At 45.2% G+C, this 20,221-nt stretch overlaps 1 protein-coding gene across 1 annotated transcript in view; it reads left to right on the top strand.

Annotated features, from left to right (window-relative positions):
• The first annotated feature begins 11,696 nt into the window (after positions 1-11,696).
• Mospd1 (motile sperm domain containing 1) overlaps positions 11,697-20,221 on the top strand; it is a 32,587-nt gene continuing 24,062 nt past the window's right edge. Inside the window, exon 1 of the mRNA XM_045141071.1 lies at positions 11,697-11,836. The gene's annotated coding sequence lies outside the window, so the exon portion shown is untranslated. The remainder of the gene's footprint in view (positions 11,837-20,221) is intronic.

Genomic DNA, 20,221 nt, shown 5'->3' with positions numbered 1-20,221 from the left:
TTTGGTAAAAATCAGCGATTTTCCAGTTGCATCAAGAGGTCCCACCCCAGCACAGGTGATGACTTCCCAAATATTGTATTGCTCCTCTTCAGTTTTTGAGTTCTCCTTATCTGAAAGGCCTTTCTTAAAAAAGAATTCTAGGGCTGGAGAGATGGCTTAGCGGTTAAGCGCTTGCCTGTGAAGCCTAAGGACCCTGGTTCAAGGCTCGGTTCCCCAGGTCCCACGTTAGCCAGATGCACAAGGGGGCGCACGCGTCTGGAGTTCATTTGCAGAGGCTGGAAGCCCTGGCGCGCCCATTCTCTCTCTCCCTCTATCTGTCTTTCTCTCTGTGTCTGTCGCTCTCAAATAAATAAATTTAAAAAAAAAAAAGGTTTTTTTTTTTAAAAAAGAATTCTAGAGCTGGGTGTGGTGGTGCACGCCTTTAATCCCAGCACTCAGGAGGCAGTGGTAGGAGGATCACCAGGAGTTCGAGGCCACCCTGAGACTACATAGTGAATTCCAGGTCAGCCTGAGCTAGAGTGAGACCCTAGATCGAAAAATCAAATAAATAAATAAGAACTCCTCTAGCCGGGCATTGTGGGGCACACCTTTAATCCCAGCACTCGGGAGGCAGAGGTAGGAGGATCGCCGTGAGTTCGAGGCCACCCTGAGACTACATAGTGAATTCCAGGTCAGCCTGAGCCAGAGTGAAACCCTACCTCAGAAAAACAAACAAACAAACAAACAAAAAGAATTCTAAGTTAATTTGTTTTCATAAGTTAATATCTTAAACTGGAGAGATGTCTTAGAGGTTAAGGCACATGCCTGCGAAGCCTAAGGACCCAGGCTTAATAGTCCAGGTCCCATGTAAGCCAAGTACATATGGTGGCACATGCATCTGGAGTTCGTTTGCAGTGGCTAGAGGCCCTGGTGGGCCCATTCTCACTCTTTCTCCCTCTCTCTGTCTCTAATAAATAAATAAAAATAAATCTTAAAGGGCTGGAGAGATGGCTTAGCAGTTAAGGCACATGCCTGTGAAACCTAAGGACCCAGGTTCGACTCTCCAGGTCCCATGTAAGCCAGATGCACATGGTGGCACACGCGTCTGGAGTTTATTTGCAGTGGCTTGAGGCCCTGGTATGCCCATTCTCTCTCTCTCTCTTTCTCTCCCTCTCCTTCTGTCTGTCTCAAGTAAATAAATAAAATCTTAAAAAAAATAAATGTTTTTTTTTTTTGTTTTTGTTTTTCAAGTAGGGTCTCACTCTAGCCCAGGCTGACCTGGAATTCACTATGGAGTCTCAGGGTGGCCTCGAACTCACAGCGATCCTAAAAAAAAATAAATCTTAAAAATAACTGGTTATAGCGGGGCATGGTGGTGCACGCTTTTAATCCCAGCACTAGGGAGGCAGAAGTAGGAGGATTACCTAGAAAAACCAAACAAATAAAAATAAATAAATAACTGGTTATAGCAGAGCTTTATATCCTACACATGCCCCAGGCTATGGGGTCATTTCAACTGCATTGCCAATCTTCGCATTGTGTATTTGGTAGGGCTGAGAATCTGTTTTTAAAAGGAGCCCAGGGTAATTCTTTTCCTTATGCAAATTTTGGAAACATGATCTAAACAAGCTGTCCTTAAAGATAGAACTAAAGACCCAGCTACACCACTCTTTGGTATATGAGGAACCTACGTCAGTACACCACAGAGATACTTGTTCATCCTGTTTATTGCTGCACTATTCATAATCGCCTGGCAAAGGAACCAGCTTAGATGTCCACCAACAGATGAATGGATGAGGATAAATGACCCATATACACAGTGCATTTTTTAAAAACACCTTTATTTACATTTTTGTATATTTTTATTTATATGAGAGCGACAGACAAAGAGGCAGATAGAGAATGGGCGCGCCAGGGCCTCCAGCCACTGCAAACGAACTCCAGACGCATGCGCCCCCTTGTGCATCTGGCTAACGTGGGTCCTGGGGAATCGAACCTTGAACGGGGATCCTTAGGCTTCACAGGCAAGCACTTAAGCACTAAACCATCTCTCCAGCCCCTGCACTTTTTCAATATACTTATTTATTTATGTGAAAGAGTGAGAGGGAGAGAGAATGCAAAGGAACTCCAGATTTATGCACCACCTGTGCATCTGGCTTATGTGGGTCCTGGAGAACCGAACCAGGATTCTTTGACTTTGCAGGCAAACGCCTTAACCACTAAGCCATCTCTCCAGCCCCACATTGTAATTTTGTTCAGCTGTAAAGAAAAGTAAATAATATCTTCGGAAAAATGGATTCACTATAATAGCAGCATAGTAAGAGAAATAAGCCAGACTCAGCAAGACAAATACTCAAGTTTTCTCTCATATGTTGGTCATAGATTTTTTAGAAAAATGTGTGTGTGTGTGTATGTATGTGTGTGTGTGTGTGTTTGTACATGGGTGTATGTAGTTATGCATGTGTGTAGATCATGAAAGTAGAAAGGGGGCTGGAGAGATGGCTTAGCGGTTAAGCGCTTGCCTGTGAAGCCTAAGGACCCCGGTTCGAGGCTCGGTTCCCCAGGTCCCACGTTAGCCAGATGCACAAGGGGGCGCACGCGTCTGGAGTTCGTTTGCAGAGGCTGGAAGCCCTGGCGCGCCCATTCTCTCCCCTTCTCTCTCTATCTGTCTTTCTCTCTGTGTCTGTCGCTCTCAAATAAGTAAATAAAAATTAAAAAAAAAGAAGAAAGTAGAAAGGGATCAGAAAAGGAGAGGAAAAGATCTCAAAGGACAGATGGAAAGGATAAGGGAATACATATGATGTGAAAATGAAAAGGGGAACTACTGGGGGAAGGAAGGAAATGGGGGACAGAGCACATGGACAAGGGCAATGGGGGATGTAGTAGATTAACAAAGTATAATGATAGCTGGCTGGAGAAATGGCTCAGTGGTTTAATGCACTTGCCTGTAAAACCTAAGGATCTGAGTTTGATTTCCCAGTACCCAAGTAAAGCCAGATGCACAGAGTGGTACATGTGTCTGGAGTTTGTTTGCAGCAGCTTGGGGCCCTGGTGCACCCATTCTCTATCTAACCGCATGTGGTGGTGCATGCTTTTAATCCCAACACTTGAGAAGCCTGGAGAGGAGGATCTCTATGAGTTCAAGGCTAGCCTGAAACAACATTGAGAATTCCAGGTCAGCCTGGGCTACAGCGAGACCCTACCTTGAAAAACCAAAATAAATAAATAAACAAACAAATTAAAAAGGTGTGTGCCGCCACACGTGGCACACTTATTTATTTATTTAATTTTGTTTGTTTGTTTTGCGAGGTAGGGTCTCACTCTGGGCCCAGGCTGACCTGGAATTCTCTATGGAGTCTCAGGGTGGCCTTGAACTCACTCCGATCCTCCTACCTCTGTCTTCTGAGTGCTGGGATTAGAGTGTGCCACCACGTCCTGAAGCCCAGGCCTTTAATCCTAGCCCTTGGGAGGCAAAGGTAGGAGAATTGCTGTGAGCTCAAGGCTACCCTGAGATCACACAGTGAATTCCTGGTCAGCCTGGGCTAGAGTGATACCCTACCTCTAAAAATAAAATTTAATGCATAATGATTGATATGCATGAGCATACCATAATGAAATCCACCCATTATTTTGTATGCTTACTTATGAGATAAAAATTATATTAAAAAAGTAAGTACTCTCCCCAGGAATTTACCTTTTGATTTTTTTTTTTTTTGAAGTAGGGCTTCACTCTAGCCCAGGCTGACCTGGAATTCACTATGTAGTCTCAGGGTGGCCTTGAATTTATGATGATCCTCCAACCTGTGCCTCCCAAGTGCTGGGATTAAAGGCGTGCGCCACCATGCCTGGCTTGACTTTGATTCTTTTTTTTTTTTTTTAATGATTTTTTAAATTTTTTTTGTTTATTTTTATTTATTTATTTGACAGTGACAGAGAAAGAGGCAGAGAGGGAGGGAGAGAGAGCATGGGTGCACCAGGGCCTCAAGCTACTGAAAATGAACTCCAGATGTGTGCGCCCCCTCGTGCATCTGGCTAACGTGAGTCCTGGAGAATCGAGCCTCGAACCGGGGTCCTTAGGCTTCACAGGCAAGCGCTTAACCTCTAAACCACCTCTCCAGCCCTTGCCTTTGATTCTTAAGCACCCATGGTTAAATAGTGAAGAATCAAGAATTTAAAAAATTAGAGCTACCAAAACTACAGGCTAGGGAGATGGTTCAGTAATTAAAGCACTTGCTGTACAAGCATAGGCACCTAAATTCAGCTCCCCAGAACACACTTAAAAGCTCCAGTTGCTGTGGCTGGTTTCTGTAATCCCTGTGCCTCTATGACAAGAAGGGAGGCAGACAGAGTAGAATCTTCCAGAATGTTCACTGGCCAGCTAGTCTGGTGAACGCAATTGTGAAGAAATGAAAGCTCCTACCTCCAAAACAAGGTAGAAGGTGAGAAACACACACACACAGATACACAATAATGTTACAGGCTGGATATGGTGGTGCATGCCCTTAATCCCAGCACTCAGGTGCCAGAGGTAGGAGCATTGCTGTGAGTTGGAGGCCAGCCAGCGACTACATAGTGAATTCCAGGTCAGCCTGGGCTAGAGCAAGACCCTAGCTCAAAAAACAAAAAGCCCTCTCCCAAAAAAGGGGGAAATATTTTTAACTTATTTGAGGGAGAGAGGAAGAGGGAGAGAATGGGCACGCCAGAGCCTCCAGCTGGTGCAAATGAATCCAGACACATGCACCACCTTGTGCATCTGGTTTATGTGGGTCCTGTGGAATCCAACCTGGGCCCTGGCTTTGCAGGAAAGTGCCTTAAGTACTCAACCATCTCTCCAAACCACAAAGGAAAAATAATCTTACAAATTTAATATGTTTTGAAAAGCATCCTGGAGTTTATAGTATCACAATTACTACATTAGAAACTTTCAGGAGCCTGGTACACTGGGTAAACCAAGGATTTGCATCCCTATTTTTCATTTTTATTTTTGGTTTTTCAAGGTAGAGTCTCACTCTAGCCCAGGCTGATCTGGAATTCACTATGGAGTCTCAGGATGGCCTTAAACTCACAGTGAATCTCCTACCTCTGCCTCCTGAGTGCTGGGATTAAAGGCATGTGCCATCACGCCCGGCTTGCATCCCTATTTTAAGGTTACAGCAAACCTGCCATATGGATAGCTTGTAATATAAACAGAATATAAATGCACCCTAAACGATTGAAGAGCAATACAATGCAAGGTGCCCACTTTTTCAAAAGAATACTTCATAACACAAGGTGTAATGTTTGAAGGGACATAGAACCCAAGGGTAGCTGAAACAAATAGGATTCAAAAGCCCCTCCAAAGCTAGGACACAACAGCTATTTTGAAACTCAACTATTTTCTATGGCACCACATACTTCTGCACTGGGCTCTGTGTGAGCTGTACCAGCTATGTTTTTTACAACCACATATTGTACCACAAACCAGTCTGACCTGCAAGGGAAGCGCACACTTTGGTCCTTTTGCAACATGCTGCTGCCTAACCAGTTTGTGTTTGCAAAAGCAACACATGGCCAGGTCAAGATGGAGATGTCTTAGTGAAAGGAGGGCTCTTGTCATCATGAAGCCTTTCCTAGAGTCTTTTCTGGGTCTACTTAGGGCTTTTGATGCAGCAGAGATAAAGATTAATAATAACAACCATTATTATTATTATAATTATTATTTTGGTTTTTCAAGGCAGTCTCACTCTAGCTCAGGCTGACCTGGAATTCACTATGTAGTCTCAGGGTGGCCTCGAACTCACAGCAATCCTCCTACCACTGTCTCCTAAAATTCTGGGGATTAAAGGTATACGCCACCACACCCAGCTGAGACAAGATCTTATGTATAACAAGCTGGCTTCAAACTCACTATGTAGCAGAGGATGACCCCTGAATTTGTTATTCCTGCTTCTACCTCCCAAGATCTTTTTTTTTTTTTTTTTTTTGGTTTTTAGAGGTAGGGTCTTTCTCTGGCCCAGGCTGACCTGGAATTCACTATGTAGTCTCAGGGAGAGTGGCCTCGAACCCACGATGATCCTCCTACCTCTGCCTCCCAGGTGCTGGGATTAAAGGTGTGCGCCACCACGCTCAGCCTCCTCCCAAGATCTATTAAAACACTGAGTTTTTAGTGCCTTGCCCTGAAAAATGACCCTTCATCTGGAAGGACACGTGAACAGCACCATCTGCCTGGCACCACTCCCGTGGCAAGGAGTGATAAATAACATTCCTGGGAGTAAAAAGGGTGCCAAGCTATAAATTTACTGGGGTGAATTGGAGCGGTAGAGGCAAATGGGCATATTAAAATCATACCAGGAAAAGCAATCCTAAGAACTTCTGGGACATACCTGACCAAGGAAAGGTAACTCCCTTACCAGGTCCCCATAAAGAAGCGGTCATGTAGCACTGGGATGGCAACAGTCTCCATTGCCCTATCATCTGACCACCTAGTTTCAAGGAACTCCCAATGGTTGCAGGGGCTTGGCTAGGTCTTGCTGTTGACACTGGCCTCCTCAACTGCTATGTGCCTGTTCACCTCTTTGTACCTGCTATCTGTCCATTGGTCTGGACGCAGTCTTGCCTTTTACTGTGTCTGGCTCTAGCAGCTCAGCTCTGAGCCTCCAGCCTGACTCAAAGGCCAGCAGCTTCCCTAGCTCGGTGTGTTATCTTATCAACACAAAAACCTTTGCATTTTATCAGTTTCCCCAGTTCTGGCCTCTCAAGCTCCTTGGAAAACCTTTTACCTCTATAACCCTTTGTAGTCACTATGTAACCTACATATATGCATACATAGAGAGACTAGATATATTGACTGTGTGATGTGTGATTTGAGAGTTAACAACAACGGTGATTAGAATTAAAAAGCCAGGTGTAGTTTCAGAGGCCTTTAGGAAGATCACTGAGGCTAGCCAGGGGCTACAGAGTAAGTTCCAGGTCATCAGGAAGACAGTGAGAACCTACCTCAAAAACATACAAACAAGACAAAAAGATTTGAATATGGGCTAGAGAGATGGCTTAACTGTTAAGGTGCTTGTCTGTGAAGCATAAGGACCCAGGTTTGATTTCCCAGTACTTCCATAATCCATGTGCACGTGGTGGCACATGTGTCTGGAATTCTTTTGCAGTGGCTAGAGGCCCTGGCATGCCAATTCTCTCTGTTAAATAAATAAATAAATAATACGTAAAAATATTTTTGGCTAGAGAATCTTATCTTTTTCAGATAACATTGACTTGGGATGGCTCAGAAGGCACCATGATTCTGAGACAGAGGAGTGTTCAGCACTGAAATATTTCTATCACATTTTCCAAGGTTCAGGGTCCATTGTGGAAGAGGTGGAGGAAAGAATGTAAGAGCCAAAAGATGGAGGGAGGGTTAATCAAAATCTAAGATATAAAAAAAATCATATGGAAACCTACATTTTTTGGACAATGGAACACTCAGGAGCCATAGATTGTTGCATGAAAATTTTCAGTGCCAGGGATGGGACACTTTCCAGTGAGTTGTTGGCTAGGGAGGTCCCTGATGCCCCCAAAACATTATAGGCCATTGCTGAGGCCCTTGGTTTCCCACCACAAATAGATGGTAAGACCCTATTGCTGAAGACTCCACATACTTGGGCTGCAAGACCACTGAGAAATCCTGCTAGAACTGAGCTGATCACCTCCTCCATGTAGACCAGCTGACAGAAAGCTGGAAAAAGCCATTCTGCATGGAGTTCAATGGGAGAAAGAGAAAACACCAGTGAAGATACTCAACAGTGGACACTGCAAGCCTTATATTTGGCCAGCCAGGCAAAATGAGCCAACGGGTGCAATAGTGACACGTCTGTCATGGTGGAAACCAACTGCCCTCTAATTGGACTGGAGGCCCACTCCATGGGAGGGAATACATCTCTGATACTGAAAACTTAGAACAGGGGTAGTCATGAGCCCTAAGGGTGTAATGTCTGCTGCTGTCTGGCTAAACATATATACTATGCTTATCAAACTGCCCAGTAAGCACTTCTCTTAATGTTCATACCCTTATATTAATGCTACTCTCACTTTTGGCAAAGAATCTTCTCTTTTCAGATGGCAGTGACCTTGGGATGACTCAGAAGGCATCATGGTGTTGAAAAGCAGTGACTGGAGTGACCAATACTGCAATATCTCTATCACACCTTCCAAGGCTCAGGGTCTAATGTGGAAGAGGTGGCAGAAAGAATATAAGAGCCAAAGGAAGGGTAGGACTTCTTATAACGTGCTCCCCCCCCCCCCCCGACACAAAATGGCCTGGATATCCATGACCTCACAGTGCCTGACACTACCTACACAAGACCATCATAATAGGAGGGAAAGATCATGACATCAAAATAAAAGAGAGACTGATTGAGATGGGGAAAATGGAGTTTCAAAGGGGAAAGTGTGTGTGGGGGGGGAGGGTATGACCATAGGATTGTTTTTATAATCATGGAAGTTGTTAATAAAAAATTTAAATAAAGAAAATAAAAGAATGTAAGAGCCAAAGGAAGAGTTGGACTCCTTACAACGTGCTCCTCCAGACACAAAATGGCCTGGATATCCATGACCTCACAGTGCCTGACACTACCTACACAAGACCATCATAAGAGGAGGAAAAGATCATGACATCAAAATAAAAGAGAGGGCCTGGAGGGATGGCTTAGCTGTTAAGGCGTTTGCCTGCAAAGCCAAAGGACCCAGATTTGATTCCCCAGGACCCACATTAGCCAGATGCACAAGGGGGCGCACGTGCCTGGAGTTTGTATGCAGTGACTGAAGGCCCTGGCACGTCCATTTTCTCTCTCTGTCTCTCTCTCTCCTTTCTCTGTCAAATAAATAAATAAATAAATAAATAAAAGTTTAAAAAAATAAAAGATTGATTGAGAGGGGGAGGGTATATGATGGAGAATGGAGTTTCAAAGGGGCAAGTGGGGGGAAGGAGGGAATTACCATGTGTTATTGCCTACAATTATGGAAATTGTCAATGAAAATAAATTTTTTTTAAAAAGATTGGAATAGGGCTGGAGAGATGGTTTAGCGGTTAAGGCTCTTGCCTGTGAAGCCTAAGGACTCATGTTCGACTCTCTAGGTCCCATGTAAGTCAGACACACAGTGATGCAAGCGCGCAAGGCCACACATGCGCACAATGGGGCATATGCGTTGAGTTTGATTGCAGTGGCTGGAGGTCCTGGTGCACCAGTTCTCTGTCTCCCTCTCTGACTCACACACACACACTTTTGCTCTCTTGCATAAAAAAGGCCAGTCTGTTAGGCTTTCCTCAAAAAAAAAAAAAAATGGAACAGAAAAAGTTGTTTGGCTAGGAGTGGTGATGCACACTTTTTAATCTCAAAACTCAGGAGTCTGAGTTAGGAGGATCACAGCAGTAAGTCAGAGGTCAGCCTGAGCCTACAGAGTGAGGTCCAGGTCAGCCTCGGCTGGAGTGACACCTTCCCTCAAGAAAACCTGTTTGCCTGGGTCAGAGTGTCAGGGATAGGGTTACCAAGGAAAGCAGGCATATCTGGCAAATTTCTGCCATTGATACTGCATCACCTTGTGAATTTGTTGTTATTCAATAATCCCTGACAATATGGAAAGTGCATCTATGCCTTGAACACATCAGACCCACAACAGTGGGACAACCAGGGAGAATCTATGGAGTTTTATACTTGTGGTCATTATACCTGATTCTTCCTTTCCAAATATGTTTTTTTGTTTGTTTGTTTTTCAAGGTAGGTTCTCGCTCTAGCTCAGGCTGACCTGGTTCACTATGTCCTCTCAAGGTGGCCTTGAACTCAGGGCAATCCTCCTACCTCTGCCTCCCAAGTGCTGGGATTAAAGGCGTGGGCCACCACGCCCGGCCAAATATGAATTAATTTTAAATTTGAAACATTTCTTTTTTAAAAAAAATATTTATTTATTTTAGAGAGAGGCAGAAAGAGAGAGAATGGGTGTACCAGGGCTTCTAGCCACTGCAAATGAACTCCAGTTGCATGGACCATTTTGTGCATCTGACTTACATGGATACTGGATAATCAGGCCCAGGTCCCTAGGCTTCACAAGCAAGTGCGCTTAACATCTAAGCCATCTCTCCAGTCCCCTGTCTTTTTTACTTGTGCATGTGGCCTATGTGGGTCCTGGGGAATTGAACTTGGGCCCATAGGCTTCACAGGCAAACACCTTAACTGCTAAGCCATTTATCTCTCCAGCCTGGAAATTCTTTTTAATTTAAATCATTACATCTTTATTCAGGAATATCAAGGATATGAGAGACAGGGAGAGTTAGAAAACCAAGGAAGTGAAGATGGACACACCCATGTGGTCCAGGAGCCCATGTGGGTGTCAAACATGGGTCTTGGGACAAAATGTGGAAGAGGAATTTTTGATTTAGAATGGAAAAGAAAAGTACAGAGAGATCATCACTACTCCCAGCCAAACAACTTTTTCTGTTCCAATTTTTAGGGGTCAGGGTCTCCTCCCAGCTCAGCCCAACTAGCCAAGATAAGGGGGCTTACTTGAGCAGGCACCTGGAAATTCAGGAGAGGTGCAAAGCCAAGAAGAAGGCTTGCCCTCCGGCTAAGGATCTGTATATAATTCTGTTGTGGTGGGCTTTACCTTCAGGCTCAGGTAAGCCTCAGAGAGGGCTGACTGGTCTGGCCTAAGGGCTGGCTCAAAAAGAGGCCAGACATAATGCCAAGTTTAAGGTCGAGTTGAATCAACCGGAATTCCAGGATCAGGGAAATTCTATGGTTTTTGTTTGTTTGCTTTTGGACCGTTGAAGGTAGGGTGTCTCTATCCCAGGCTGACATGGGAGTCACTCTGTAGTCACTGTAAGTTCAAGGCTAGCCTGAGGCTACACAGTGAATTCCAGGACGGTGTTGGTTAGAGCAAGATCCTACCTCAAAAAAAAAAATAAAATAAAATAAACCATAAAAACAAACAAACAAACAATAGGGCCGGAGAGGTGACTTCGCGGTTAAACGCTTGCCTGTGAAGCCTAAGGATCCCGGTTCGAGGCTCAATTCCCCAGGACCCACTTTAGCTAGATGCCTGGAGTTTGCTTGCAATGGCTGGAAGCCCTGATGCGCCCATTCTCTTTCTCTCTCTCTCCCTCTCTGTGTCTGTCGCTCTCAAATCAATAAATAAAAATAAACAACTTTATGTGGCTACAGAACTTGCTGATACTATGCATTTCTTTTTCTGACACAAGCTGTCACTATGTACCTAGGTGAGCTAAATTCAAGATCCTCCTGCCTGAGAGTCCTGAATCCTGGGATACCGGCCACATGCACGACTTCGCTGGATGCCTGGGGTCGCTATGGGGAAGATGGCTCCTGTAGCCAAAGGTAACAGTGGAAGGCAAAGAACCAAAAGAATCTGCTGCCTAAGCGGAGATGAAGAAAGAGCAATGGTCAGCGAGCCAAGGCTCAGGAGTTGTAAAAGCCTTGGATTCGCAGTAGGCTCATGCGGGGAGGGGGAGGGGAACGAAACTAAGCCGGCGGCCAAGGTGACAGCCAGGCATGTGCAGAGATAGCCCCGAGTGACAGCCTTCCGTCCTCCCGGGGGGCGGGGGCAGGGGAGGGGCAGCGGAGGACAGAGAAGGAAGTAGTTTGGGGCTCAGAGAAGGAAGAAGCCATGAGAGGCCAGGTGGTGACATCGAAGCCCCGCCCCCGGCCCCACCTCCTCCCCCTCTTCCCACCCAGCCCCCAGCCACGACTCATCCTCGGGGCGGGGAGAGGTGGCACCGGAGTCCTCCCGTATCCCAGCAGGCAGTGCAGTCCGGAGACGCTGACAAAGGAGCCGAGGAACAGTCGCAGCTGCTATCCGAGGAGCCGGTGTTGCCGAGGTGAGCGTCCCCCGCCGTCCCGTCACCCACTTCCTCTGGCTGGTGACAACGTGGGATCTCTGCGTTGGAGAGGAGGGTCCCCAGCCCCCGCGCAGAGAATGCCCCGTCCCCTACGCCACAGCTTCACTGGGAGGCTGGCCGCGGGGCTGCACGTCGGTGGACTGCGGGTGGGTGGCGCGGAGGCAGAGAGGGTCTGTTGCATTCGGCCGGATCTGTCACTGTCGCTGACGCTGACGCTGGTCCCGCGGGTGGCGGCTGCGGCCGCAGGGTCGGTGGCCGCTGGTATGTGGCTAGCTCTTGCCCGGGCAGAGCTAGGCTCCGGAGACTCTCGGTGCCTGCCCTGTGGAGTTCAGTTGCCCAGGGGATGTGGCTCCAGGGACAACTCTTTGGCCGACGTTCCAAGGAAAAGCTGTGGGAGGGAGGTCGACTCCCTGTCCCCTGTCCGGGGTGACACTGTCCTCGATCCTCGCCCTTCCTGCAGCCTAGCCAGTCCTCCCCGCCAGCCAGCAACTGGAAGGAAATGGAGGGGGGCGGGCTGGAACGAGGCGTCCCGGATGGCTTCAGCTCTGCTCCTTTTGCCCAGAGGGACTTGAAAGTGAAGCGGAGAGGTTAGGACAGGGGAGATCGAACACCTTCCTGGAATCTTGGAAGGGGGGGAAGGGGGAACGTGGCCTGTATCCTTCCCCCTCCCTGGACCTCTGCACGGATCCTGATGGTTGCACCAGCTGCTCGGCTGTAAACAGGCTCACATGACTAGTTTCACATAGAGCCACCAGTGTGGGGACTGGGCTGGAAAGGCTGGGCGCTAAGCAGGTTGGGCTGATGTCTTTAAGGACCAAGCGTTTTACACTCCCTCCCTAGACCTCAGTCCCCAACGTTTCTAGGTTTCCCATCAAAGGAAAGAAACTGACATCTCTGCCTTCTCCCACTGAAGTAGAATTGCTGTCCCAGTAGAATCAAAGGAATTTCACTTCGAAGAGCAAGGGGCAATTATTATTTATTTATTTATTTATTTATTTTGGTTTTTCGAGGTAGGGTCTGACTCTAGCCCAGGCTGACCTGGAATTCACTATGGAGTCTCAGGGTGGCCTTGAACTCACAGTGATCCTCCTACCTCTGCCTCCCTAGTGCTGGGATTAAAGGCGTGCGCCACCACGCCTGGCTAAAGGGGGCAATTATTAAGTGAAACCAGTCCCACCCTTTTGATCTTTGTGGGGAAGTAAGAGGAAATGAACCAGAAAAAAAAAGGGTTGTCTGAATTTTGCCTAAAAAGCAAAAGTACTGTTATTTTGGAATGCACTTTGTTCCTAATGTGAAATCCAGACAGAAAGAGGTCTACTTTTCAGGCAAGGCATACATGAGATTTAATACTTTTATTCATTTATTTGCTTGTTCATTTATTGTTTGTTTCGAGGTAGGGTCCCACTCTGGCCCAGGCTGACCTGGAATTCACTATGTAGTCTAAGGGTGGCCTCGAACTCATAAAACTCTTAGCAGTCCTACCGCTGCCTCCCAAGTACTGGGATTAAAGGCACGTACCACCATGTCCAGCTTAATACATTCTTTTTTTTTCTTTTGAGGGGGGAGGAGGTAGGCTCCCACTCTGGCCCAGGCTGACCTGGAATTAACTACATAGTCTCAAAACTCACTGTGATCCTCCTGCCTCTGCATCTGTCTCTGCTGGGTTTAAAGGTGTGTGTCACCACACCCGGCTGCTTAATATATTCTTTTTTTTTTTTTTTCGAGGTAGGGTGTCACTCTAGCCCAGGCTGACCTGGAATTCACTATGTAGTCTCAGGGTGGCCTCGAACTCATGGCGATCCTCCTACTTCTGCCTCCCTAGTGCTGGGATTAAAGGTGTGCGCCACCACCACGCCTGGCTTACTTAATACATTCTTGATGATGAAAATCTTGTCCACACTTCCTCTAAATTGTGACATCTCTTTTCCTATAAAATATTACATTCAGAAAATAGAGTCAGGGGTGAACCCATAGCTGTTGGATTATATGTCTATTTGGCATTGTTGTAGTTTGAACCAAATGTTTCCTTATAAACCCACATGTTTTGAATGCTTGGGCCTCAGCTGGTGGCAGTTTGGAAGGTGGAGACCTTCTGGAAGAGGTATGTTGCTTGGGGCCAGCTTTGGGGTGTTGTATCTTGCTTTCCTCTTGCCAGAGCTTATCTCACATTCTTGCTATTTCTGCAAGTTGCTATGGCAAGAAGAAATGTCCTGTCTCTACCATCCTTCCCCTGGTATGATAGAGCTTCCGTTTGAGATTTTTTTTTTTTTTTTTTTTTTTTTTTTAGTTATTTGAGGTAGGATCTCTTTCTTGCTTAGGCTGACCTGGAATTCACTGTGTAGTCTCAGGGTGGCCTTGAACTCACAGCAGTCCTCCTACTTCTGCCTCATGAGTGCTGGGATTAAAGGCGTGCACCTACCACTCCTGACCTCCCCTCTACATGTTTTTAGATTTTATTTTATTTGAGAGAGAGAGAGAGAGAGAGTGCCAGGGCCTGTAGCCACTTCAAATGAATTCTAGACACTTGTGCCACTTAGTGTATCTGCCTTAAGTGGGTACCGGGGAATTGAACCTGGGTCCTTAGGCTTCACAGGCAAACCAATCATATCTCTCCAATCCACCCACTAGATTTAAAGAAAAACAAGACCTTTCTTCAAGCAGGGCATAGAAATAAAGTTCCTTGAATAGAAGCTGTGAGGAACCATGACATGCAACCATTCGTTATAGTGGAGACCCCAGGATTTTGGAGATGATAGGACTATGGGATGGCCACCAAAATGGCTGCTGGCTCAGGATGGCTTTTTCCTCCTGGCCTGTGAGATTGAAGGGTGGAACTACTCAAGCCTTCTGGAGCATTTGATCAGAAGTCCTGGATGCCAGGCATGGAGCTGAAGGATTTTATATTTGCCCTGCTTGCTTGTTTTTGATCTTGCATTAGTTCAATCTTTCCTTGAAATGCTTTCTTTGTACTGGAAATGTTTACTCTGTGCTGTTATGTGCTGAAAGTATTTAACTTGTGTTTTGCTTTTACAGGCTCATAGTTAAGATACAGTCTCAGATGAGACTATGGACTTTAAAATAGTGTTGTGATTGGTAGAGAATACGGAAACTTTTAAAGTTGTACTGAATGCATTTTACATCATGAGATATTCGTGAGTCAATGAGGACCAGGGGCAGAATGTTGTAGATTGAACCAGATGTCCTCCATAAATTTATGTGTTTTTAAAATTATTTTATTTATTTGAGAGAGACATAAAAAGAGGCAGATAGAGAGAATGAAAGCACCAGCATCTTTAGACACTGCAGACAAACTCCAGATGCATGTGCCACCTTGTGCATCTGGTTTATGTGGGTACTAGGGAATTGAACCAGGGTTCTTTTTGGCTTAAAAGTAGGCAAGCACTGTTAAGCCATCTCTCCAGCCCAAGGTATGTGTTTTGAATGTTTGGTTTCCATTTTGCTCACTCTTGCTGCTCGTCCGTGGCTATGGCAAGAAGTTATGTCTGGCTTCTGCTCTACGCGCCTTCCCCTGCCATGCTGAAACTCCCTCTTGAGACCAAAATAAAATTTTTCCTCCCATCAGTTGCTTTTGGTCAGGTGTTTTGGCCCAGCAATATGAAGGTAACTACAGTTGGTCTTAAGCAGTGGAAAACAGGAAAGAGGGCCTCATGTGTCTAAAGTTGTACAGTCTATAGACTCCAAAAGGTGACTCTACTTTTTGAAGCATTCAAAGAATTCTCAAAACAAAGGTTGGGCTGGAGAGATGGCATCGCATTAAGGCGTTTGCCTGCAAAGCCAAAGGATCCCGGTTCAACTCTCCAGGACCCCCTTAAACCAGATGCACAAGGTGGCGCATGCATCTGGAGTTTGTTTGCAGTGGCTGGAGGCCCTGGTGTGCCCATTCTCTGTCTGTTGCTTTCAAATAAATAAATAAAAATCAATAACAACAACAACAAAAAAAACCAAAGGTTCTCTGAAATACCAGGGTACTTGAAATTTTTGAACTTTTTTACATTTGTAAACAACAGTTGTGATAGATTCCATTTATATGTATTATTAGTTAAATTTAATGGATAGAACTCAGAATAAAGTAACCCGTAATAGGCAAAGACAAAAACTAATGTCTTTCCTAAATTATTCTTATATATTATTTTCCATTGTTTAAAAAAATATTTATCTATTTATATTAGTGAGAGAGAATGAGAATGGGTATGTCAGGGCCTCCTGCCACTGCAAACAAACTCCAGGTGCATGTACCACTTTGCATTTGGTCCTACCTGGGCATGGAAATTGAACTTGAGCTGCCAGGCTCTGCAAACAAGTGCCCCAACTACTGGGCCATTTCTCTAGCCCCAAGCCACTTTCATTGTTTTTTGAGGTAGAGTCTCAATCTAGTCCAGGCTTAACCTGGAACTCACTCTGCAGCCCCAGGCTGTCCTTGAACTCATAGTGATCCTCCTACCTCTGTATCTCCACTCTACCTTCTTAGTGGTGGGATTAAAGGCATGGACTACCACACAAGGATTTCCCATTTTTTTGTTTTGATATTTATTTCTTGTTCTTTTTTTCAAAATAGGATTTGGCCTCAAGCTCATGGTGATCCTCCTACCTCTGCCTCCCAAGTGTTGGGATTAAAGGCATGAGCCTCCATGCCTGGCTCAGTTTATTTACTATTTTTATTAACAACTTCCATGATTGTAAACAGTATCCCATGGTAATTCCCTCCCTCTTCCCACTTTCTCCTTTGAAACTCCATTCTCCACCATATCCCCTCCTCGTGATCAGTCTCTTTTATTTTATTGTGATGTCATCATCTATTCCTCCTATTGTTTATTTACTGATATTTTATTTATTTGTTGTTTGGGTTTTCAAGGTAGGGTCTCACTCTAGCTCAGGCTGACCTGGAATTCACTATGGAGTCTCAGGGTGGCCTCGAACTCTCGGCGATCCTCTTACCTATGCCTCCCGAGTGCTGGGATTAAAGGCGTGCGCCACCACACCCAGCTGAGAATTTCTTTTTAGTTTTAAATATTTTTATTTATTTATTTGAGAGAGGGGAGGCAGAGGCAGATAGAGAGAATGGGCGCACGAAGGCCTCCAGCTACTGCAACTGAACTTTAGATACATGTGCCACCTCGTTCATCAGGCTTACGTGAGTCCTGGGTATTGAACCTTGGGAGTTTGGCTATGCAGGCAAGCGCCTTATCTGGTAAGCCATCTCTCTAGCCAGAGAATTTCTTCTGAGACAAGGTCTTACTATCCATCCTGACCTAGAACTCACTATGTCTCAAGTTTATGCAAGTGTGCAGGTTTTTTTTTTTTAAATTTCTTTTGTTCATTTGTATTTATTTATTTGAGAGCAACAGAGAGAAAGACAGATGGAGGGAGAGAGAGAGAATGGGCGCGCCAGGGCTTCCAGCCTCTGCAAAGGAACTCCAGACGCGTGCGCCCCCCTGTGCATCTGGCTAACGTGGGACCTGGGGAACCGAGCCTCGAACCGGGGTCCTTCGGCTTCACAGGCAATCGATTAACCGCTAAGCCATCTCTCCAGCCCAGTGTGCAGGTTTTTTAAAAAATTACTTCTTTGTTTCTTTGAGGTAGGGTTTCACTCTAGCCCAGGCTGACCTGAAACTCACTCTGTAGTCTCAGGCTGGCCTCCAACTCACAGCAATTTTCCTACCTCTGCTTCCCAAGTGTTGGGATTAAGGGCATGCGCCACTACACCCTGCTTTTTATTTTAATTTTTATTTAAGTGTACAGTTTTTTAGATATATATTTGCAAGCAGAGAGATAGAAGAGAGAGAATGGGTGCACAGGGCCTCTAGCTGTTGCAAACAAGCTCCAGATGAACGTGCCACTTTGTGCATTTGGCTTTATGTGGCTACTGGGGAATCAAACCCAGCTCATTGGGCTTTACAGATAAATGTCTTAACTGCTGAGCCATCTCTTCAGCCCAAGTGCAGTTTTTTTTTTTTTTTTTTTTTTTTTTGAGGTAGGGTCTCTCTCTGGCCTAGGCTGACCTGGAATTCACGGTGATCCTCCAACCTCTGCCTCCCAAGTGCAGGGATTAAAGGCATATGCCACCACGCCTGGCTCCAAGTACAGTTTTTGATAGGGAACTATTTGGAGACAAATAAATTGGTCAAATAAACCAAGATATTGATACCTACTAAAAACTATGTAGTTATAAGGTATCCAGAGTCATGATAAAAATGAATGTTGTACCCTGTAAAATTCACATAAGGTAAATGAGTCATAGGTTGACTTGAATCTCTCGCTCTAAATCAGAAAATTGAAGATGGCCTGGGCTCAATCATGCCCCCTGAGTTGGAAATAGCAGCTTCACTTGACTTTCTTGACTCTGAGAATGTAGAATATTCTATTTCAGTCATTCAATTCAAGTTGCTTCCTGATTTCAACAGGGTCTGTGGTTTTAGTGACAGTGTTAAAAAACAATAACGTAAGGTCTCGCTCTCTAGCCCTGGCTGACCTGGAACTCACTGTGTAATCTCGGGGCAGCCTTGAACTCATCATCTCAGTGACACCTTTGTATGATTGAACTTTGTCACCTCAGATCATTTCTTGTAGTTTTCTCCCTTCCATTCCTATTGCCTTAGCCTAGGCTTGCATCATCTTCATGTTGCATTGGCTCAACCGTGATTGTGTTTTGCTTGTGACTGCTCTGGAATTGGGTTAGACTTGGTTAGTCACTTTCCTACTAGACATCGCATCAGGTCAGTTCTTCACTGTTTAAATCCTTCACACAGCCTGCTCTGAGGTTGGGGAGTGCCACAGTCACCAAGAGGGCCAAGTCCACTTCTAGGATTTCTTTTTAAAAAATATTTATTTATTTATTTGAGAGAGAGAAAGAGAAAGAGAGAATGGGCACTCCAGGGCCTCTAGCCACTGCAAACAAATCCAGACACATGCACCCCTCGTGCATCTGTCTTACGTGAGTACTGGAGAGAAACCAGGATCCTTAGGCTTTGCAGGAAAACACCTTAACTGCTAAGCCATTTCCCCAGCCCTAGGATTTCTTTTTAATTAATTAACTAATGAGAGAGACAGAGAAAGAGAATGGGCACATCAGGGCCTCCAGCCACTGCAAGCAAACTCCAGACACATGTGTCACCTTGTGTATCTGGCTTACGTGGGTCCTGGGAAATTGAACCTGGGTCCTTTGGCTTTGCTGGCAAACACCTTACCCACTAACTAAGCCATCTCTCCAGCCCCCGTCTAGGATTTCTGATTTACTAGGCCTGGAGAGGGGGGGGACTAAGAAGCTTCGTTTCTACCAATCTCCAGGCATAGGGAACCCAACTTAAGCTCTTTCACAGCCCCCCTTTTTTTTTTAAATGATAGGTGGTGCCAAAACTTATTGTAAGGGTCCCTTTTATTCCTCTACACGTAGTATTCCTGGAATTCTATCCTTCCACATCTAAAGCAGAATGACACTTTCTGCTCAAAGCATTCTGTATCTACTGGCACATTTTTTGTTGTTGTTTTCTGAGGTAGGGTTTCACTCTAGCTCAGGCTGACCTGGAATTCACTAGGGAGTCTCAGGGTGGCCTCGAACTCATGGGCTGGGATTAAAGGCATGCGCCACCACGCCTGGCTTTTTTTGAGGTAGGGTCTCACTCTAGCCCATGCTGATGACCTGGTACTCACTCCAGGCTGGCATCAAACCCATAGTGAACCTCTTACCTCTGCCTCCCAAGTGCTGGGATTAAAGGCGTGCGCCACCACGCCCGGCTAAAGCTACTCTTTTAAAAATCTTAAAAAATAACACTACTGAACTCTTGAATATGGAATAACATAGCATTACTAAGACATTTGGATAAAGCATTTCCTCTAGGAAGATACTATAGTATATCAAACACCTAAAATAATATAAAAACAAGATTACCTGCTATTGGGCTGGAGACAATGGCTTAGCAGTTAAGGCGTTTGCCTGCAAAGCCAAAGGACCCTGGTTCAATTCCCCAGGTCCCATGTGAGGCTGATGCACAAGGGGGGTGCACGCATCTGGAATTCATTTGCAGTGGCTGGAGGCCCTGGTGTGCCCATTCTCTCTCTTTTTCTCTCAGTAAATAAATAAAATATATTTTTAAATGCTTTTTAAAAAGATTACCTGCTATTGGGCAATGAATATGATCAATGAATATGAAATAAATATCATTTGTGAAATCATTGACTTTAGAGTCATACCAGTCATTAAAAATTCTAAAAGGCAACAGTGAGAATTCAAAGAGGAAGAGCACAGGAGGTTTTAGTACTAGTGAGGTGAAAGCAGTAAAGTTAGTCTTGATAATTACATATTCTTGGTCTTTGGCAAGGACTCTACCGTGCCCAGTGTGGGGATGG

The sequence above is a fragment of the Jaculus jaculus genome, chromosome X (genome assembly GCF_020740685.1).
Source record: "Jaculus jaculus isolate mJacJac1 chromosome X, mJacJac1.mat.Y.cur, whole genome shotgun sequence".
Lineage (NCBI taxonomy): Eukaryota > Metazoa > Chordata > Mammalia > Rodentia > Dipodidae > Jaculus > Jaculus jaculus.
Note: the sequence above shows the minus strand (reverse complement) of the source record. Positions and strands in the feature narration are given on the sequence as shown.